Source organism: Canis lupus, chromosome X, assembly GCF_003254725.2.
Source record: "Canis lupus dingo isolate Sandy chromosome X, ASM325472v2, whole genome shotgun sequence".
Taxonomy (NCBI): domain Eukaryota; kingdom Metazoa; phylum Chordata; class Mammalia; order Carnivora; family Canidae; genus Canis; species Canis lupus.
Window position 1 is genome coordinate 33,735,607 of NC_064281.1, and position 21,771 is coordinate 33,757,377.

At 47.7% G+C, this 21,771-nt stretch overlaps 1 long non-coding RNA gene across 1 annotated transcript; it reads left to right on the plus strand.

Moving 5' to 3' along the window:
• Positions 1-1,293: 1,293 nt before the first annotated feature.
• On the plus strand, positions 1,294-21,448 carry LOC112655192 (uncharacterized). Its single transcript, XR_003133578.3, has 2 exons — positions 1,294-1,533; positions 21,040-21,448. It is a non-coding gene; the product is annotated as an uncharacterized LOC112655192 (long non-coding RNA).
• Positions 21,449-21,771: the final 323 nt, after the last annotated feature.

Here is a 21,771-nt window from a genome sequence, read left to right on the forward strand (position 1 = left end):
CGAAGCCAAACATATTCACTATCTAGCTCTTTACAGAAAAATGTTGCCAACTTCTGTTCTAGACAATGAATATGCAGATGAGTTTGGACTGTGAATGTGGCCCAAATCCTGGCCATGTCCCCTGCTGCTGAAACACAGGAGAAAGGTAATAGAAACCTCTGGATGACCATGCCCAGAGAGATGTTCCCAGGGGCCTGGCTTCAGCTGAAAGAGGAAATGGTCCTGTGGATTCAAATACCTGGAAGCTGGAAACACGTATATATAGTATATCTGTTTTAGTTAGGTTCTGAAGAGCATCAGATATCTGGCTGGTCACTCTGTTGGCTGCCCTATCAACCTCTACAGTATTTGAATTAAACCAAAACAGTGAGCCCTTGTTAGAACGCTACAGTGAGTGATATCCCTGGGACACTGGAGGCCTCTCTGTTGGACAGTGACTTGGCAGTCAGTCATCAAGGGATAGCAGAGAGTACAGTGGCAGCAGTGAACCAGGTGCTCACAGTCCTGGAGGAACCCCTTGAGCCAAGAACCTGAGCTAGTAGATCTTGAGGGAACCTCAGAAACCATCTAGGCCAAAAGAATGGAATAGCTTGTTAAAGGACTCACCTCGAGTTAAGTGGTGACATCTTCTAGCCCCATCCAGGGCGCTTCCCACCATTCCCTGCAGTGTCCCTAACATCAATCTGCAGTGTGTTGTCTCAGGTACCCAGTGGGCTGAAGGAGTGTTTATAGGTTCAATTTGGCCTGTCCCCTGTGATCACCTCAAAGGTGATTGAGGGAAGCCACAAACCCATGGCCATCCCTGAAGCTCAGTTTCTTACAGGGTTAAGAGAATGAGGAGGGTTTTGAGAAAGCCTTTGTGGCCATATGGGGAAGGAAGAAAGGAGCTATCTGAGATGATTGATGTATGGCGTCTTCTTAAAGGACTGGAAGAGTAAACCTAGGTCAGAGCCAGTGGGGTAGGAGCCAGGACAAGTAGCCAAGAAATTGGGAAGAACATCCCAAGAACACTGCCAGAGACTACATGCTTGGATAAGAAATCAATTGGATCAGAATCAGATTCCAAAGTCAGAGTCACTAGGTAGAAGTAAGGACAATCCAGGGAAGGGAAGGTATTCCATGCTAAATATTGAGACTGTGTAGCTAGGCTGAGGTCAGCAATGCTTGGCAACAATGTGAAGTGTGTTAGATTAGAGATTTCATGTACCGATAACATACCACTCCCCTTTAATAATAGTGTGGGCTCACGGGGTTCTTGAATGCCAGTGTTGTTTTGTAAGTGACCCTGTTAAAGCCTAGAGAAAAATGTATGTAAATTCAGTCCACGTGATGAGCACTATTGCTACAAATACATAAAAGGAGAACCAATTATAAACAGAGTCCCTTGTTGGGGACCTTCACAGTACCCACGAGCTGCTGAGGAGTCTAGATGATTGCAGATGATTGCCACATTCTGTTCAGCAAGAACCGAGCACCCACAAATGGACACAAGGCCAGGTCAGTGGAAGACCCTAGCAACATGGTGACCAGAAGGTAAGAAAGTAGACTGACCTAGAGAAATTGGATTTGGAGCTTCCCCACTGAATGTGGAACTCTGACCCCACACTGTCTAGAGGGCTGTCCCTTTAGAATATAGCCTTTGAGTAAAAAAGAAAGAACACCTGTGCTTGGAAATGAAATCCTAAAAAAAAAAAAGTCAAGCTGGAAATCAGTCTAGATTGCCTTTGGCCTCTGTTCCAAGCCAGTTGAACAAATTTTGTGGCATACCTGTGGGCACTGTATTCCGTGGTAAGTACTGGGGCATAAGTCTGAATAGCCATAGCCACTTCCCTTTGGGGTCTTCTTGCTTAATAGAGAGACACACACATAAACAGATCATTTTGATAGAATTTGGCTAGGGCCAGATTGTTGTGGGAGCCCGGAGGAGAGTCATATAACAGCATAGGGTGATATGGACCCTTTGGAAGGAGAGGACACTTGCTTCACCAGGGGGTCAGTAATGGGATAGGCAGAGAGGCAGGATGAGAACCAGGAAAGTGGTTCTCAGAGACCAGAGGAATGGAGAGATTCAAGACATCGTGAAACAACAGCTGAGGAGGGGAAAGGTTTCACTGGATTTGGAAACGAGGAGGGAATTGGTGATCTTAAACATAGGTTTCACCAGAGTGACAGTGAGAGGCCAGAGCCAGGGTCCAGGATTGAATGGAATTGAGGCAATGTGTCGAGCCAGCAAAGACCACTCCTGGAAGGATTGTGGCCGAGAAGGGAAGGTGGGCAGTGGCTGCAGGACGCTAAAGGGAGGGCTGTGTGTGTGTATGTGTGTGTATGTTGTGCTTTTGTTTAATTTGGTTTTGGGGACTGGAGGGAGACATGTCATGCTGGTGGCTGAGAAGAAAGTGACCAGCAGGGACACCATGACAGAGGAAGGGAGGAGGGGCGTGTGGAGGAGTGAGGGAGAGACTAGCCTTGAAAAAGAAGGCCAACTCCTCCTCCGAGCCTAGGGTTGGGACTGAGAAGGAGAGGGTGCCTTGGAGTTAAGTCAGTAGGTGGGAAAAGGTGGCAGAGGGGTAGCCCCAGTGGCTTGTTTTCTCAGTTTGTGGAAACCCCAGCATCCCCAGAAGGTCCGGGCTGTGGAAGCTGGGTGGGAGGCTGGGCAGTTGGCCAGAAGAAAGGAGTGCAGGCCCTGAGAGGAATGGACGAGGCGCTGAGCAGGGACCAGCTCCTCGAAGGTCACGCTTACTGGGATCTCAGCCACCATGCTGCGGAGGTGGCACTGCCTGGCATGCTTCCATCTCTCCCTGTGACAAATACCTGCATTTTTTGGGGTGTGTGTGTGTGTGTGTGATAGGTTTGACTTGACAATTATTAGTCCCCCACCTCCCTGGGGAAGGAGAGCGCTCCTAAGGCCTTGGCATGACCGAGAGTCTGGCCAGCAGGGCAGAAGGTGGAGTTGGAGGAATGTCCTGACTTCCTGCAATGAAGGTTGGGCATCCGATCCATCCCACCGTTCCTCAGAATGGCTCTGCCCATCCTCGACAAAGCCTTATTCTGGGCCATTCCACAAGCCCAGGGAGGAGTCCTGCACGGAGTAGAAGCCTCTCCAGCAGCCACTGTCCCCACTGCGGCTCAGTCGTGCCCCTCCCTCCCAGTTCTATAGCCCACTTGGCCTTCCCCCCATCTTCTCTGCCCAACCCTGAATGCCCTCCCCTGTGACCTCAGGCTCACAGCTCTCTTGACCACCCTCCACTCCTGCCTCACTCCTGTTACAATGCACTTCACTTCCGTTCAATGCAATCGCAGTATCTTTCTTTGTTTTTACCACTCTGTTGGCATTTGTTATCTACTGCTTTGTGATTGCTAGTTTGTCATGTTAGTATATCCGCTCCCCCCTCCACAAAACAGGGACCTGCTTGAGGGCAGAGATGGAATCTTGCACATTTGGTTTTGGCAATCCCCAGCACCAACATTGTCATTGTTGCTAAATAAATATTGCTGGTTTCTTTGGCTGAACGGCTGGATAAAGCAGGCAAGTGGCATGCTCTGCCTTGGGGCAGGCTGGTTCTTCTCTGGCCCATGGAATGCCAGAGTTTAAAGAGCAGCTTCCTTCCCTGGGTGGAGCCAGGGGAAACGTTGCCAATAAACGTGACTTTCTTATAGAGAAGTGTGTAGATGGTGCCTGGTGGTGTTCTCTGATTGTCAGAGACAAGCTGCCACAGGAGTGCACTTGGAGAAGAATGTGGACTTGAAGCCTGTACCCTCCATGGCTCCTGTGGCTCCTGAAAGCCCCTGGCCACCTGATCATCTGCCATCCTGCCCTCATTTCCAGACTTGCTCATTCCTGCGAGCAAGGCCTGCCAGTCACACAAGTGGCCCCAAAAAGCAGAGGGCATGGTCACCCAGTGCTCCTTCTGCTCACGTGTGATTTGTCCTGTTGCAAAGGTGACAAAAGACTTTCTTCTTTTTTTTTTCGATCTGATTTATGGAGCAGGCTAAAATGTGTAAATAAGAACCACAGAGATAGCTGCTATTTTGTCTGGAGAGATTTCAAGGTTTGTGTTTTGTGATCTTGGGCTTTGCCTGCTGAATCCAGTTGCAGCTGATTACAGGGCTGAACCATGGAATGTCGGGAGGCTGAACTCTGTTTAAATGTCCACCTAAAGGCCCTTCTTGGGATTTTCAGAGGAGGAATATTACTGGATGAGTAATGGGCTTGAGCACCCTTATTAGATAAGATGTTTGGATTTGGTCTTAAAACTGGAACAAATCAAAAGGCCATTTCATTGCTTCTTACGGTTAGATGTGAATTAAAATCATGGATTTTCTGATTCACTCAAGGCCAGACTATCCTTCATTTTAAGCCTTGATGTTTTCTCATTTATCTTGGTTTCTTGGCTTGTTTCTCACACTAAAAGGGACAATGTAACACTTGGGTAGTGCAAAAAAAAAAAAAGGTTTTGAGGCACTTCATTATAAAAACTTAAATTCCCTTTGTTTACCCTACCTCCATTCTAGATGACATACCAGGTACACCTGAAACAGGCTTCTTATGTCACCGCTCCTAAAAGAGCACCAACTGCCACCAGTGTAGAGGATGAGGTTATGTACTAAATAAAGATAATAATGAGGGAACAGCTAAAGGGTAAAGTGTGTAATGTGCTCATCTTAATTACCGTAATTGCCCCAGCCTCTAACATTGGATTGGTGGGTTCCAGAGCATTGGATCATTGGATTCCAAGGATCGAACTCGCTTTCCTATTCTCTCAGACATCATCAGGTTCTGAGATACAAGTTCTGTTTACTTCAGGCTAAACAGCTGCCTGATTCAGCCTGGAATCACTTGGGTACCAACTGTTAGTCTTTCTGGACCACAGGAACCCTTTTTGCAGATGGGATAGTCTTAATGTCGAAGATCCTGTCCTATTGTCTTCATAAATATGTCACACTTGCTGGGTCGTGTGTCCCATATTTGGATTGTGAAGTCTGGCCAGTGATGGCACAAGACTGCAAGAAAGCAACATTTTGGGCTCAACTCTAAGGGAGGACACTGATTCTCAAATTCTAATGCACCTGTCAACTCCCTGGGGCTCCTGTTTAAATGAAGATTCTGGTTCAGGAAGTCTGGGGAGGGGCTTGAGACTGCATTTCTGACAAGTGCTTAGGGGATTGAACCAGTCTCCTTTAAGCTAAGTACATGTTTAAAACCAAAGATTCCAATTATGTATTTCATATTTGGTGGAAAAAATCTTCTGGAGGCATTTGAGTTCTGATTTTGTCCCATGGCCCTTTCTCCTTAACTTTTTAAAAAGATTTTATTTATTTATTCATGAGAAACACAGAGAGAGGCAGAAACAGAGGGAGAAGCAGGCTCCCTGCGGGGAACCCAGTGCAGGACTCAATCCCAGGACCCCGGATCACATCCTGAGCTGAAGGCAGATGCTCAACCACTGAGCCACCCAGGCATCCCCCCTCCCCTCCTTAACTCTTAGTTCACCTGCTTCTAACTCTAGGTGACTAGAGTTATTTGGATTTTAATTCCAAGAGACAGGAACCTTTGGGATCTGCCTAGTATTAGTGCTTGATGAATGCTGTTCGTTCTTATTGGAACTGATGATGAGTGTCCTTTGAATGTTAGGTTCTAAATCAGCCTTGCAAACATAGTGGCACCTAACTAATTTTGGTCCTGGCTCATCTCCATTCTATCTGGCCCCCAAATCCTCTCATCAGGACATGCTATTTACTTGGCTTCAGACACAGCTAGTATCTGTATATGCTCAAACTTTACTCTGGAATCCACCTGCTTCCTGAATTCAGACAGGCTTTACCTAATGAACCCAAGGTGGAATCCTAGCATATCAACACCAAAAGGGACTCGGGAGACCAGGGTCTGGACAGACCCTCGGAGATCACTCTTGAACTTCTTTGGGGCTGCCTAAGGTGAGTGGGAGTGTTCCTGCCTCATAAAGTAGCCAGTTCCATAGTTGAGATGTTCCGAGACAGGGTTCTTATGTATCTTCAGCTATACATTACCCCCCTGTAATTCTGCTGTGGCACTGCCTTCTAAAACTAACTCCTCATCTGCAGTATGGCTCTTCAAGCAATTTAAAGCTACTCTTGTGACTCCCTGCTTCTTATCTCCAGGCACAAATGTCCCATTTCTTCAATTATTTCTTGTATATTACCTTCTTATATATTACCTACCCTCACCTTCTTGATCATCAGGCTCTGACATGCTCTAGTTTGACAATGTCCTCCTTTCTCAAGCCTTCTCTGATATGGCCTGCCCAAGCCTGGTTCTGAATGTCTGCATTGGCAGCCATGTTTTGCTGGTGACTCATATTCAATTAAAAAAAAAAAAAAGATTCCCAGAGGATTTTCAAAGGGAGCTGAGTTTCCTGAACTGGGACCGTTGACCATTTGAATCCAGTGCAGATGGTTACATTTATCTTTATTGAATTTCATCTTCTTTCTTTTTCCTGTTCTGTCCATCCAATTGAGATCTTGAGTCCCAAGTCTGTCATCTAGTACATGATGGCCTCTTCCCAGCTTTGGTCACCACAGATTTGCTAGATACTGCTTTTTTATCTTCACCGTTGAGGATAAAACTTGACATAGATGTGACCAAATGCCCATCCCAGTGGCCTTTTGCTAAATCCACTTGCCCATTCATTTATTCTTCACTTTCTCATCCTTAACTCCCTGTTAAGGGATACTGTATTCCAGACACTGTGCTTACTGCTAGAGACACCAAAGCAAATAAGACATGGTTTCTGTTCCTGAAGAGCTCAGTGTCTAACAGGATGATGATCTGCTTCCAAACCTTCAACCGTGAGAGCCTACTTGTTATCAAGATACTCACGTCCTGTTAGATCTTTGTGATTCTGTCACCTGCCAGGCCAACCTCCTCTTCCCCTACCACCTGCTTTCTTTATAAAGTGAGGACCAAGATCTGGGGATTTGGAGGAGGATCTAGAGACTGAGAATATCAAAATGCAGTAAGCTTTACAGAGATGAGTGAAAAGGGAATGGGAGAGAGAGGGAGACAGAGAGAGAGGGAAAGATCAGGAGAGAGAGGGGGAAAAGGGGAGGGAGAGAGAGGGAGGGGGAGGGAGGGGGAGAGAGAGAATTAAAAAGGGAAAGGAGAGTCAGAGGAGGCTGAGAGGGGAGGAAACCCTTTGACTGCTCCGCTGGTTGGACAGCCCAACGTGGCTGGCTGGATGTGACTGAATGTATGTGTGAGGTGAATATGCATCAATCAGGACATGCCTGTGTAACCAGTATGCAGATAAGCACAGCTTCACCCGTGCACAAAGCAGCACTTGATTGTTTGACTTGATTCAGGGAGGGTAATCTTCTCCCAAACCTGAATGCAAACGAAGCAGGCCTTATTTCTATTTATTGTTAGGTAATAGATTGTTACGGTCACTTCAATTCACAATTGAGCAATTCGAATGTCCCATCCAAGACATGAAGAGTCAAAACTCCAAGCTTGGCTTGGCATTCAATTTTTTCCCTGTGTGCCTCAGGCCCCCATTAGGCAGAGAGGCTGTGACAGAGAGGTTGGGCGGGAGTGGAGCTTCGCCTCCGTCCCCACTCATCACCTTCACTTGTTGGGGGCCACTTTGTCGCTGCCACCATTGGCATGGGGGAGGGAGGAGAGGCCAGGAAGCAGACAGCTCTAACTTGGTGCTGGCAGTGCTCTTCCTGGGTCTCCTTTTCAGGTGGTTAAAGCCGAGGCCTTGGATGGGTCTAGAAGCTGAAGAAAGCCAGCTTATTCCCTCCTGAGGTGATCTCTGGGGCCCTTCTCATGGCTGGAGACCTCTTTCCAGTTCTCCTGACCTTGGGCTGATAGGTCACCATTGAGGGCGGTAGTCTAGGCCTGCTCTTGAACTAGCAACCTGGCAGGACATCTCCAGCTTCTTTCAGTTGGGATTACCTTGCACCATTGCTCAGGACCCAAGCAGACTCCACATCAGCTCTCTCTGTTCTATGGCTATTTTGGATCTGTGGGTCACACTCCTGCATCTCTTGTTCCAACAAAGTCTAGGGTCACCCCCAAGGCAGTAGTCTCTACTGACCTGGCCATAAAAGCACTTAACGGCCCTTCTGTCCAAACTCCTACATGGCCCCAGGTTGGAGGCAAAACCCAACCCACAGTCTGCTTTAGCTTTCATGGGCAAGGGTGAGTGGCCCTGGGGGAACTATTGCAGGACATCTTGAAGGCCTTCATTAGGCTTGGAGTTAAAGAGTATGACCCCAACCCCTGCCTTAAAAGGAAGAGAAGAGGGATTTCACTGTGGAGCTCTGGCTCTTCACCAATCTCCTTGCATACAATCCTCTCTTCCCACACTCTGGCCCCTTTTCTTTTTTTTTAAGATTTTATTTATTTATTCATGAGAGATACACAGAGAGAGGCAGAGACATAGGCAGAGGGAAAAGCAGACTCCCCGATGTGGGACTCGATCCCAGGACCCGGGGATCACGCCCTGAGCCAAAGGCAGAGACACTCAACCACTGAGCCACCCAGGTGTCCCCTGACCATTTTTCTATTCTTAAAATGGGGGATGGGGCTCAAGAATCGAGAGTTGCCATTTAAGAAGGCGGTTTGGTGTTACCTGCTAAGTTGGGATTCACACACCTGGGTATAGACCCAAGCAAGAGAAACCTTGGCATATTCAATGGGAGACACGTATAGAAATGTTCATAGCAGCTTTGTTTCCAAACTAGGGCTGCCTGATAAAACACAGGATGGCCAGTTAAATTTGAATTTCAGACAAGCAATGGATACTTTTTTGGTAATAAGCATGTCTCAAATATTTCGTGGACGTCTTTATGCTAAAAAAATTGTCTTAAAATCAAATTTAACTGGGTGTCCTGCATTTTTTACTTGCTAAATCTGGCAACCTTATCCCAAGCCAGATGCCCACCAAAAGGTGAGTGGAGGAATAAATTGTGGCATATACACACAGTGGGAAATTACACAGGAGACTAAGTGAATGACAGTTACATAAGAAAGTATGGATAAATCTTAGATGTGTGAAGTCTGAAAACATGAGCTCTGAAAGATTACATGCAGAACGTTCTTTTTTTGTTGAAGGTAGAAACAACTAAAATAAGGTATTTTAATTTTAAAAGAATGAATGTAGCTGCAGCAAAACTATATAAAAAGGAAGGAATTGGGATTATGAATATATGGTTCAAAGGTATGTCATGGGGACTCCGTGACTCCATGTCAATCGGGGAGTCAAATGCATAGGTTAACGGGGGTGGGGGATGACGTGTTGGCTAGGATCAAGGTCCTAGCTTTCGTTTTGGGTAGTGGCTTTGCTAGTGCTTATGGAGCGTGTGTGAGCCAGTGATGAGAGGAAGTCATTCACCAGGTATTAGGAGTAATCCAACGATTGCTCTTGACATCCAAAAATTAAATAAAATTAGAAAGATGGGGGAGGGGAAATGGAGGTAGGGAGGATCCTATCATGAAACCAAACTTACGGTGCTTTCCCACCCAGGAGGGGAAGAGTGTTGGCAGAGAAGATGCCTCTGTGTCTGAAGAGGCAAGAGCTGAAATGGACCTTGAAGGATGACTAGAAGTTCCCCAGATGGAGGAGGAGGGGGGGAAGTATTCCAGGAACAGCATATGGGAGAACCACACAGCACAATAGAGCCTGGCCTGCCCCCAGAACAGCAGCGAAGCCCAGGGTGGTCACAATCAGAGGTAGTGAGAGAAGGTGGACATGGGGGGGGGGGAGGAGGTCAGGATGTGGAAGAGCTTATGTCCCTGGCCATGGAGTGTGGGGCTTATCTTTGGCCTTCAGGGCAAGAAACAGCAAGAAAGAGCAAAAGGGTCATGAAGGAGGCTGTCATTGTGAGTCCGTGGAAAGCCATTGCAGTGAAATGGGGAGTCTCTTGACTTCACATATGCAAACTATCGATAATAAGGCAGTTGTGTATGGTGGAGGGTAGAGAGGGCTGGAAAGGCAGATGCTAAAAAGGCAGAACCTCATGACCTTCGTGGATGCCGAGTAAAACATAGTCAAGGGATGGATTATAACTATGGTTTAAAATCATAAATACAGGATGACTGGCAGCTCTGAGAGTAGAGATGGTTATCAATTTGGTGAAAGAGGGAGCTAGTAGCAGAAAAGATTGGCTAATTCTCCAAAGGCGATCCTAAGAAAAATTTAAAAACATTAATGAAGAAATATAGTAGAATCCCTCGATGGTGCCTCTGGACTTCTTGCATCTTGCCTGCATCAGCCACTCCTCCCCTGCCAAACCCATGGGATTTGTTCTTTCAATTCTTTCTATTCTTTGAGCAAAGCACACCGACGACCACATGCCAGGTAACATGCTGAGTGTTAGAAACACCAAAATGACTAAGTTATAGCTCATGCCCTTATTGAGGCTACAGCCAAACACAAACCATCTACAACTAGTCATACAAATGTTTGGAAAGTACCAGAACAGAGTGACATACAAATTACTATGGGCATATAGAAGAGGGGGTGATTGGCACTTGTGTGAAGTGGGGGTGTCAGAAACAGGGTCACTTTTGAGCTAGAGGCTGAAAGTTGAGCAGAAGTTGGACAAGCTCAAGATGGAATGGGTGGGCATGCAAAGCAGAGAGTGGCAAGCGTATAGGCCTGATGCTGAGGTTGCTTGGGGTAGGCTGGTACCAGGCTGGGACAGGCCTTCTGGATCCTACTAGTGTGAACTTTGTTCTACATGTCCTGGCTGTTCAGCAGGGCGGTGCCAGAAGCAGATCTGGGTCTTTGGAACAAGCCTCCTGGCCACGTGTAGAAGATGGAATGGAGGGGCTGAGATTAAGGTTATAGGTAACCCCAGGTTCCTGTGGGTCCCGTCCAGCCTGTGGAGGGGCTGTGGGGACAGAGAGACAGAGATGCTGGGACCAGAAAAGGCCTTGGTTGTGAGGGAAGTCATTCCCCTCCCTGCCAGCCACATGGGTGGACTGTGTGTGAGGGACACTGGCCTGCAGGGAGGCTGGAGCCCAGGCCGGGAGAGACCATGGATTTGGGAAGGGCTGCAGCGACAGGAAGGGTGTTCCCTCTGTACATCTGCCAAAAGAAACCCGTGATTCAGTGGATGGCCTTGTCTGATTACCCAGAAGGCTTTACAGTCTCGACTGATCCTGACTCCCATGGACTTCCGTAATTCCACACTGCTTCAGAGGTGGGATGGCAGCCAAGGGGTGGGGTTCACCACAGTGCCTTTTCTCGAATGTAAATAATGTCTACCCCAGGCAGGAGCCCATTTCTGAGGAGCTGCTCTGTGGAAGGTGCGCATGATGGGAAGGCTGATGAAGAGCAAGGAAAACCTCTTTTTTTAAGGGCTGCAATTCTCCCACCGGATTGGCATGACCTTCTTTGTGACCGAACGGTGTTACCTACCAGTCATTGATAACATCAGGTCACCTCCTATGCAGAAAGTGCCCACTACACGCTGAGAGCCGGGTTAGCTGCATTATCTGATTTCTTCTGCAGCACACCTACACGTGGTAAACATCACGAGCTCCAGCTTCCAGGTGGGGAGGTAAGGCCACGAGAGTTCTAAATGTGTCGATCATAGGTACAATCTAGAAATAATCTCCCTCTTCGAAGCCGTGAGGGCATTGCTCACAAGTCCACACCTTGTATTGTTTTCTTTGCTAATGATCAGAATGCTGGCTGCGGGCTTTTTTTTTAAAAAAAAAGATGTTATTTATTTATTTATTTATTTATTTATTTATTTATTTATTTGTGAGAGACACACAGAGAGAGGCAGAGACACAGGCAGAGAGAGAAACAGGCTCCCCACAGGGAGCCCGATATGGGACCCAATCCCAGGACCCCGGGATCACACCCTGAGCTGAAGACAGATGCTCAACTACTGAGTCACCCAGGAGCCGTGGCCTCGGTTTTTGACAAAAAAGCCTTCTCTTCCTCCCACACAACAAAGTACTTCTTTAGAACAGTCATTCTGAGAGCCGTGTTTATTCAGTGGTAGGGTCTTTTAAAATGCAGCCACCGTGGGAATCACGTCAGGGAAGGGGTTGGGCTGCAGTGGCATTCAGCGACGCCTGGTATTCTGTTTGCTTCAGATGATACTTAACAGTCCAGCGGTTAGGAGATGGAAAATAATTAGTCCGTCTAGCTGGGAGATTGGGTGATAAAAGGAAACTGGGCTGCTGATTAAATTGTTTATTTAAGCTCAAGTTTAGCTATGTTTTCGGCATAATGTGTTGTAGGAAGAAGATAGGGATCTGTCCTCACTGAGAGACACCCCCAGGGTGGTCGTCATCCCCACCCCTGCTCACTCACCGCAGCCTGCTGTGCCTTCCTTTCCTGCCTGGCTCCGGGTTGTGAGGATCTGGGGACTGGGTAGAATGAGAGAAGGACAGGGAATGGCCTGGAGTCGGAGTCCCTGGAGCTCTGGTCTCATGTTCTCTGTCTTGAGCTCCTCCAGGTGTCTACGGCCGCAGCCAGCCACATTTTGCCGCCTCTTCCTCCTGGGTCTTCTCTGAATTCTTCTCCCCCTGACTTATGAAACAAAAAGCAGCTTCCTTTCTTCTCTTTTGTCACTGTTTCCCTGAATTCCTCCTTCTCTGTGTTAGAACACGGATAATTTATATGTAAAGTGTCATTTCAACGCTCAGCTTGCCCATATGTAGGTGCACACAAGGCCAACTTTCTAGGAAAGTGATAGACCAGCGAATTACAGCCCTTGGGATAAGTCCAGCCTGTACCTATTCTTGTAAATAAAGTTTTACTGGACACAGCCATGCTGCAGTGGAAGAGCTGAGTAGTTGATGCGGAGACCGGACGGCCCACCAAGCCTAGAATATTTACTATCTGGCCCTTTACGGAAGAAGTTTGCCAACCCCTGCCCTAGACAAAGGTATTACAAGCTAAACTCTGATTGAGGTTGTTCCTGCCCCTAGAGAGTCCCGGGCCTAACTTTTATGCCTGCAGAGTAATGGGAGACCTGAACCTCCGTGTATGCACTGAAACAGTGAGAAGATTCAGGAAGAATGTAGTGATTTGCTAACCAAATACAATTTCGTTTCTAAACTTTCACTTTTGATTGCTGAACGTTAAGGAACCTCAGATTCAGTTTTCTCTCCCACTTTTGTTTTTAAAGATTTTATTTATTTAATCATGACACACACACACACACACACACATACACACACACACACACACACACATAGAGAGGCAGAGACACAGGCAGAGGGAGAAGCAGGCTCCACGCAGGGAGCCCGACGCAGGACTCGATCCCCAGTCTCCAGGATCACGCCCTGGGCTGAAGGCGGCGCTAAACCTCTGAGCCACCCGGGCTGCCCCATCTCTCCCACTTTTTAAAAAGACTCTAATTTTTTGAGCAGTTTTAATTTTTAAATTTTTTTATTTAAATTCAATATAGTTAACATATACTCTATTAGTTTCAGGGGTAGAATTTAGTGATTCATCAATAACATATGACACCCAGTGCTCATTCCATTACATGCTCTCCTTAATGCCTGTCACCCAATTACCCCCCCCAACCCACCCCCCACAGCAAACCTCAGTTTGTTCCCTAAAGAGTCTCTGATGGTTTGCCTCTTTCCTCTGTTTTCATCTTCTTTTATTTTTCTTTCCCTTCTCCAATGTTCATCTGTTTTGTTTCTTAAATTCCACAAATGAGTGAAATCATATGGTATTTGTCTTTCTCTGACTTATTTTGCTTAGCATAATACCTTCTAGTTCCATCCACATCATTGCAAATGGCAAGATTTCGTTCTTTTTGATGGCTGAGTAATATCCCAGTGTGTATATACACCACCTCTTCCTTATCCATTCATCTGTTGATGGACATCTGGCCTCTTTCTGTAGTTTGGGTAGAAAGCTATAAACATTGCTGCTATAAACATTGGGGTGCAGGTACTCCTTCAGATCACTATGTATCCTTTGGATAAATACCTAGTACTGCAATTGATGGGTCGTAGGGTAGCTCTGTTCTTAGCTTTTTGAGGAACCTCCATACTGTTTTCCAGAGTGGCTCCACCAATTTGCATTGCCATCAACAGTGTAAGAGGGTTCCCCTTTCTCTGCATCCTCACCAGCATTTGTTGTTCCTGACTTGTGATTTTAGCCATTCTGACTGATGTGAGGCGGTATCATTATGGTTTTGATTTGTATTTCCATGATGCTGAGTGATGTAGAACATTTTTTCATGTGTCTGTTTGCCATTTGTATGTCTTCTTCGAAGAAATGTCTATTCGTGTCTTCTGCCCATTTTTTGACTTGATTCCTTGTTTTGGGGGTGTTGAGTTTGGTAGGTTCTTTGTAGACCCTGGATACTAACCCTTTATTTGATATGTCATTTGTAAATATCTTCTCCCATTCCATAGGCTGCATTTTAGTTTTGTTGGTTGTTTCCTTCATTGCACAGAAGCTTTTTATCCTGATGAAGTCCCAATAGTTTATTTTTGCTTTTGTTTCTTTTGCCTTTGGAGATGTGTCTAGCAAGAAGTTGCTGCAGGTGAGGTCAAAGAGGTTGGCTGCCTGTGTTCTCCTCTAGGTTTTAGATTCACAGCAAAATGGAGAGGAAGATACAGAGATTTCCCAAATACCCCCTGCCCCAACACATGCACAGCCTCTCTTATAAACATCCTCACTGGAGTGTACATTTGTTACAACTGATGAACCTACACTGGCACCTCATTATCACCCAGAATCCATAGGGTACATTAGGGCTCACCCTTGCTATTGGACATTCTGTGGGTCTGAACAAATATATGACATGTATCCACCATTATAATATCATACAGACTTTTCACTGCCCTGAAAGTCTCCAGTGCTTCAACTATGCTTCCCTCCTCTAACTCCCCAGCCACCCACAACCACTGATCTTTTTACTCTCTCCAGAGTCCGCCTTTTCTAGAATGTCATACAGTTGGAATCGTGCAGCATGTAGCCTTTCCAGACTGGCTTCTTTCACTTAATAACATGCATCTAAGGTTCCTCCTTGTCTTTTCATGGCTTGATAGCCATTTCTTTTTAGCGCTGAATCATATTGCATTGTCTGGATGGGCCACAGCTGATTTAGCCATTCACCTACTGAAGACTTATCTTGGTCATTTCCAAGCTTTGGCAGCTATGAATAAAGCCACTATACACATCTGCCCGGTTTTTGTGTGGACATAAGTCCTTTCCCACTTTTACACCTTCAGTGTCTCTTCTTCCACAGGTCAGACCCTTGCAGCTATGCTGACCCCTCCTGCTGGCTGGTCTTTGCAACCTTGGAGGCTCCCTGGCTGGGGTCTGAACCACCTTGCTCCACCTGAGACATACACATGCTCCATCTGAAGGGGAGCAGAGTGTGTCACCCCAAAATATGCCTCTTTGGCCTCAGGATTATCTTGAGCTGATTATTTTTAAGGAACAGTAGACTTAGGAGAAACTCTGAAAACTGAGTACAAGTTAACCTGTTGTAAGAGAAAATTATATGTATAAGGGAGCTCTTCGTTTGTAAGGGTGTCTCCCTCTCTGTACCTGGATGACTCAGTCTCTAGAAACTCTGATCAGTGGAGAAGACAATGACCTAAATCTGCACAATGACCATATTCTTGATTATTGTGCTTTGCCTGATAACCTCCTGACCCAGCCTCCCCTCCCCCAAAGACTTCTCTGGTCTTTAGCTGGAGATGATATTGAAGGGGGTGCCTTGGGCCAGTTTGGAGTCAATTTTCCTGGGTGTCTCCCATGTACATGGGAGTTATGCATATTATTAAACGTCTGTTTTTCTCCTGTTAGTTTTTTATTATGGGGGGCAGGTCTCAGCCAAGAACCTAGAAGGATGGAGGGAAAGTGACTTTTCCTCCCCCACAGACAGACATGGCACAAGGCATAAGTCTAGAGGGTGTAACTTCAGGACCATAGCCTCATTCAGTATTGTACTCACTCTGTCCCATGATAAATAAAAGTTCTTTCTTTCATGAGATACTCTGAATTAAAGCACTCTTTTTGGCATTTTCCTTCCCTTCCTTTCTTTGCACCTTGCATGTGCTGACATGGGAGCCTCTAGCTTTAGATTTTGTTGATAGTCTCCTAAACTCAAGGCATTTCAAAGAAGATCCATCCAGCCTCCCTTCTCTTTAACAGTCATGTTTTTACCCCTTTTCATTTCTTTGGTCATAAATGAGTCTTTCTATACAATTTAATTTTTTCCATTTCCTTTCTGCATTTATAGCTCTTTGTCTCCCCCCCTCTCCCACCACAGTACCTAAGAATAGAATCTGCAAGGAACATCTGCAGAAAGGTCTTCATGGATCACAATGCTCACATTTATTGACTGAGAAATATTTTCATTAGGTTGTGTTAGAGTTTTCTGGAATCACCTGGAAGTTGAACTCCTAGAGAAAATGGTTGGGTCCAGATTGTTAATTGAACTGTGTGTAGCCTAAAAATCTTCCTGCAATCTTCTGGGACTTCTCAGCCTGAGTACTAGAGACGGAACATGGGCTTTGTCACCTGCTGCCACCACCTCAGCAGGTGGACTGGTGTGAGTCCAGCAGCATGCCGGATCTGAAGTTCACTACCAGGGAAGACAGATGATAATGTCTCACTCCTACAGACCTACGATAAAGTGGGAAATGAGGCAGTGTGTGCGCCCACAGAATGTGGAGTTCCTCTGAGCATTAAGGCTGAGACTCTGGACTGAGTCCAGCCAGTGGGGACTCCCAATGTCGCAATAGCATCTGGGCTCTCTTGGCACCTCCGTGTGCAACGCCAGTTGACCTGGCATGATGTGCTGCCCTCGCTGCCTTGCCAGTGAAGAGAAAAAGAAATTGTTACTATAACATGGATGCTCCTAACAATTTCCTTCAGGCCCACCCCCAGATATTGGAAATGGGGAAGCTGAGGCCTGAGGTCAAAGTCCTGGGGTGTGGGTGGTTTGTACCATAGTAGCTAAGCTGGAACTCAGTTTCATAGAATTCTGGTCTTTTCCCTCCATGCTCAGCCTTGCCCAGAAGAGAAATTTGTGCGATATGTGGAAGGTGGAAGTGAGGGAGCAGCCATGTCTAGTGTCCGCCCATTGGAGGAGGGCAGGCACCATCCCAGCTCACACGTGTCACCCATCTGCTCTCTCATGTTGTTGGGGGGAGGTGACAGCCGGACCTGAAGCCCCTCCAGCACCGCCAGCTCTCCTCCCTGGGCTTCTCTGGGCGCCAGGGCAGCCGGTTGTACAGCTGCATTGGAGCCACACCGCCCTCCCACCCTGCCCTGGCCTGTAGGTCACCTGTGTCAGTGAAGCTGGAGGCTGTGAGAAACTGAGAAGGCTCCCACCTGACCAGCTGGGGTCCAGTTTGGCCTCATCCTCCCCTTCATGGCCATCTCTCCCTGCCAACTGCCTGCTCTGCCGGCTTCAGGCTCCACACAGCAGACCTACTGAGGTCCCACAACTGTGGGGCCTTCTGCTCTATGACAGGTCCCTTACTCCATAGCCTTGGACCTTCCGACCTGCTTTGGGCCTAACCCTAACATCTAGTCACACAGCCTTGCTGCAGAACCCAGGGCCCTGGGCCCCCGGGACGAACTCCCTGCTTCGGGTGTTACCCTACTTAGAGGCTCTGTCTGCATGTTGCAGTGCCTGGGTTGATAAATGCTGAAAAGCAAACAAGGAGGTTCTGACCAAGAAAATCCTCAGGGCATCGAGCCAAGAATTTGTCATCAAAGTGCTTGGGCTACCCATGAGCCACAGCTTCCCCAGTGTAGGTTAGACCCGGCTTGCATCACTCTTTGAGCCAGGGCAGAGTACATAAGTATGATAGACACTGAATCAATCCTGGGTGCTTGGGCAAAGGATTTGGAGCAAAATCAGATGAGCCCAGGACACAACTTATTCTTTCCAGAGGCTTCTCCATGCTTTGTGTGGGAAAGGTGGTGGGGACGGGTCAAACTTTTATTGAACCACTCAGTGTATGGTGACACCTTTTGTTGGGGATCCAGGGGGTGTGGGGTGGTGAGGGACACTTTCAAATCACTTTCCTTCTTCCTACATGTCCATCTCCAGAATGCCTTCATCCACAAGTTGAAGCATCGGGAGGTTGGAAGTCCAAGAAGTTGGGGGGTGGGACTTCACCTCTAGTTCTTTAGTGACTAAACATGACTGTATCAGGGATGAGGTAGTAGTTAATGGAGAACCAGGGTGTCCCATAGGCCCCCAGAGGCAGCTATTGAGATGCCAGCCCCACACAACAGACTGACAAGGTGACTTGGGGCCTTGGCTATGATGTTCTGTGACTCTCTACTGTGTTCGGGACCTGCAGAGACAAGCTTTGTGTTTCTGTTTCAGCTTTGATGGTTCCCGTGGTGCACTTTGCCTCTGCCAGGCCTGCTTCTACCTCCGGACATTTGCTCTCACTGTCCCCTGTACTTGAGTCCCTCTTCCCTCAGAGCGCCTCCTAGAAGGGCTCACTCCTTCATCTTTGCTCAAAAGTCACTTCATCTTAGTGAGGCCTTCCCTGACCATCCCACTATAAACCACAGCCCTCCTCCATTCTCCACCCCTCTCCTGATTGTATTCTTTTTATTTTTTATTATTTTTAAAAAACTGTATTTATTCATTCATGACACACACACACATAAACACACACACACAGAGGCAGAGACACATGCAGAGGGAGAAGAAGGCTCCATGCAGGAAGCCTGATGTGGGGCTTGATCCCGGGTCTCCGGGATCATGCCCTGAGCCACAGGCAGATGCTCAACCACTGAGCCATCTGGATGTCCCATTTTTAAATTTTTTGATTTTTTTAGGATTTTTAAAAAATATTTTATTTATTTGCTTATTTAAGGGGGAAGGGGCAGAGGGAGAGAGAGAGAGAGACAGAATCTCAAGCAGACTCCTCGCTGAGCACGGAGCCCAATGTGGGGTTTGATCTCACGACCTTGAGATCAAGATCTGAGCAGAAATCAAGAGCCAGGCGCTTAACCCACTGAACCCCCAGGCACCCACCCTCTTTAGGATGTATTCTTGCTCTGGTGTGTATCACCTACTAAAATGCTGCTTAATTTAGTAATTAGAAAGGAAACTTTGGGACAGGGACCTGCTCTGTTTGGACAGTGGTGTATCCCAAATGGTGGCTCAGAGCCGGTGCTCATTAGGTCTGTTGTCTTGCCTCACTCCACAGGGTGCTGTTAGCATTGTATGGGCCGTTGACACCTCCTGACACACAACTCCATGGACATCCATGGGAATAGGGCCCCCCTCCCACCCCAGGTATGCACAGCCAAGCCGTACAGAGCTCGGCATTTGTTGAAAGGAGGCCGCAGGTGGCCTCCTCTCCCCACTCACCTTCGTGACCCACTGGCTTCTCTCAGATCCTTCCAGCAGCTTCGAATTCTGCAGCTCTATTTCAACCTTCCCTGTGTCAGGATGGGGAAGCTGGCATGAAGAACGGGGCTGATTTTGTTTGTTCATGGTTTGTGTTCCAACTTTGACGTCTTATTTCAGAGCGATGTGAGAGAGGCACTTGATAAGCTGCCTGCAGCAGTTTCTCCTAAGGGGTCTGCCAAAAACTGTGTGGGATTTCAGGGTCTGGTTTTCTTCGCCTTCTTCAGGTAAGCTTGTTTATGAGGAGGAAACATTTGTGCCGCTCAGCAGGTTTGAGAGACCCGGTGGGAATGGCTGTTTATTTGTCTTTTGATCAGAAAGCCCAGGGTTTGGCTCCAAGGCTGAAAGATCTTGAGGCCTCTTTATCTCCTCCCCTGGAGACTTGAATCTCTCCTCTGACATTCTGTGGGCCCCCGGAGTGGCCGGGGACTGCGGGAGGGGCCCTCGTAGGTGGACAGAGATTCCCCAGCTGGGCCCCCTGGGGTGCCTGTCCTTCGTCTGACCTCCCACCAGGGACTAGAGCCTGGCTCCTATCCCTCCCCTTTATCTTACAGACAACCAAGAGGAGGGGAAACAAAGCTCCCTGCCTCCCCCAAGCCCCAGCAAACATTTCTGTGGGGGAGTGAGCCTTTTGTGTTTTATGCCACATCTTTGCACTTGCCTTCTACATGGGATCTGGGGCCCGAAGCAAAGGGGAAGGGTCGAAATGCGCCATGTGCTCATCTCGCACATGACCCCGCGGTCCGCTGGGGCTGGGGGGGGGCATGTCCGTAAAGGTGGCTGGACTGGGCCCAGGTCATGTGATTTCCCCCAGTCAGTTCTTGGGGTGCCCCACAGCCTGGTTCAGTGTGAGCTACCCACGACTAGCCTTCAGCCCCAGCGAGCAGAGACCGTTTTCTTTGAATCAGCATGCAGCACCACGCAGCGTTCCCCACAGGGGCACATATTGAGAAAATGAAATTCAAATCACCCCTCTGGTACGCTTTTCATTCCCTTTCCTGATAACGCACAGAGAGAAGCTGATCCTCTAGGTGAGCAGGCAGGTGCTTGGGGGGCCACCCCGGCCTCTCTCGTGTCCCCAGGTGCTTCCGATGAGAGCTGGGCTGAGTCCACAGGCACCTCCCAGACCTTGCTTCTCGGGCCATGGCTTGCTTCCCCAAGGAGCCGGACAACCTTTTAGGGTACGTGGCTGCACCCACATCCCACCCCCCTCACTTGGCACGAGGCTGAGGGAACACCAGCGTGTTTGGCAACCTCGAGATCGCGAACCGATTTTGAAACTTGCTTTCTCAAGTCATTCTAGTTCACACTAGATTGCCTTATGCCTTTCTTTAAAAAATAAATAAATAAAAATAAATGAAAAGTTCTTAGCTTGGCGCAGTGATTCTACTCATGCAGAAAAATGTAAAGGTAAAGACGAAACTACAAGAGCAAACCTTTGTGCTCTCTGGGTCTCCTGGGAAAAGAGGGCAGGCAGGGCTGGTGCGCACGAGGCGGGAGCTGCTTTTGCAGAAATGGAAATGCTTCCCCGTCTTTCCTTCCACATGAAGTTGCTTCATTATATTTTCAGGCGAGCGAGTCATGGGTTCCTGGTGCGCGGTGCTGTCTTTTTCAATTAATGCTTTTCACAGAAGTTCAGGTTTTAAACATCTCCCCCTCTCTTCCCAGGTCTGTTACATTTCCCAGAATGGTTCCCAGCGCTGGAGATAATTCCTTTTCGGAGAACCTACATTTCTCACCTGCTGATTGCAATTAGCCACTGCCAGCTGGGGCCTGGTGTGCAGCTGAAAAGCTAACAAGAAGTGGAGACCACGCGGAACCCAGGCAGGGCAGAGGATGTGAATAAATAAGGAATAGTGCCCGTGTGCAGGAGACACTCCCGTGAATTCAAGGTTTCCCGACCCCCTGGATGGCCCTCCCTCTTCTGGCTCTGTGCTCCCCCCCCTCACTATTTCTCTTTATTTGTATTTGTATTTTTTTGTCTCTGGCTTTGTAGCCTACACTTAACATCACAGTCACGAATTTACCACTAAGTACATTTTGTTAGGCAATAAACAGCCTTGGAAGAAAAATGAAATCGGACTAGGGCTTCTGTTCCAATCACGTTTGTGGTAGACTCAGGCGAGCCCTGCTTGCAGGCCTTGGACCTGATACTGGATGTGAGGACTGGCAGGGCCTGGAGAAGCCTGGGGTCCCACTGAATCTGAGCCCCTCGTTTTATGGATGAGGACATGAAATCCCAGAAATGGGGGAGCATGACTTATCCAAAGTCTGGGGGGAAGTCACAGGGCTGGATGAAGTCCCCACTTCCTGACCACGAGCCCAGGGCCTTAACCACTGAACTGCCTTGCCTTTGTCCATCCTCTAGAGTTTGAGAGGAAAGCACCAAGGGTTGAAAGG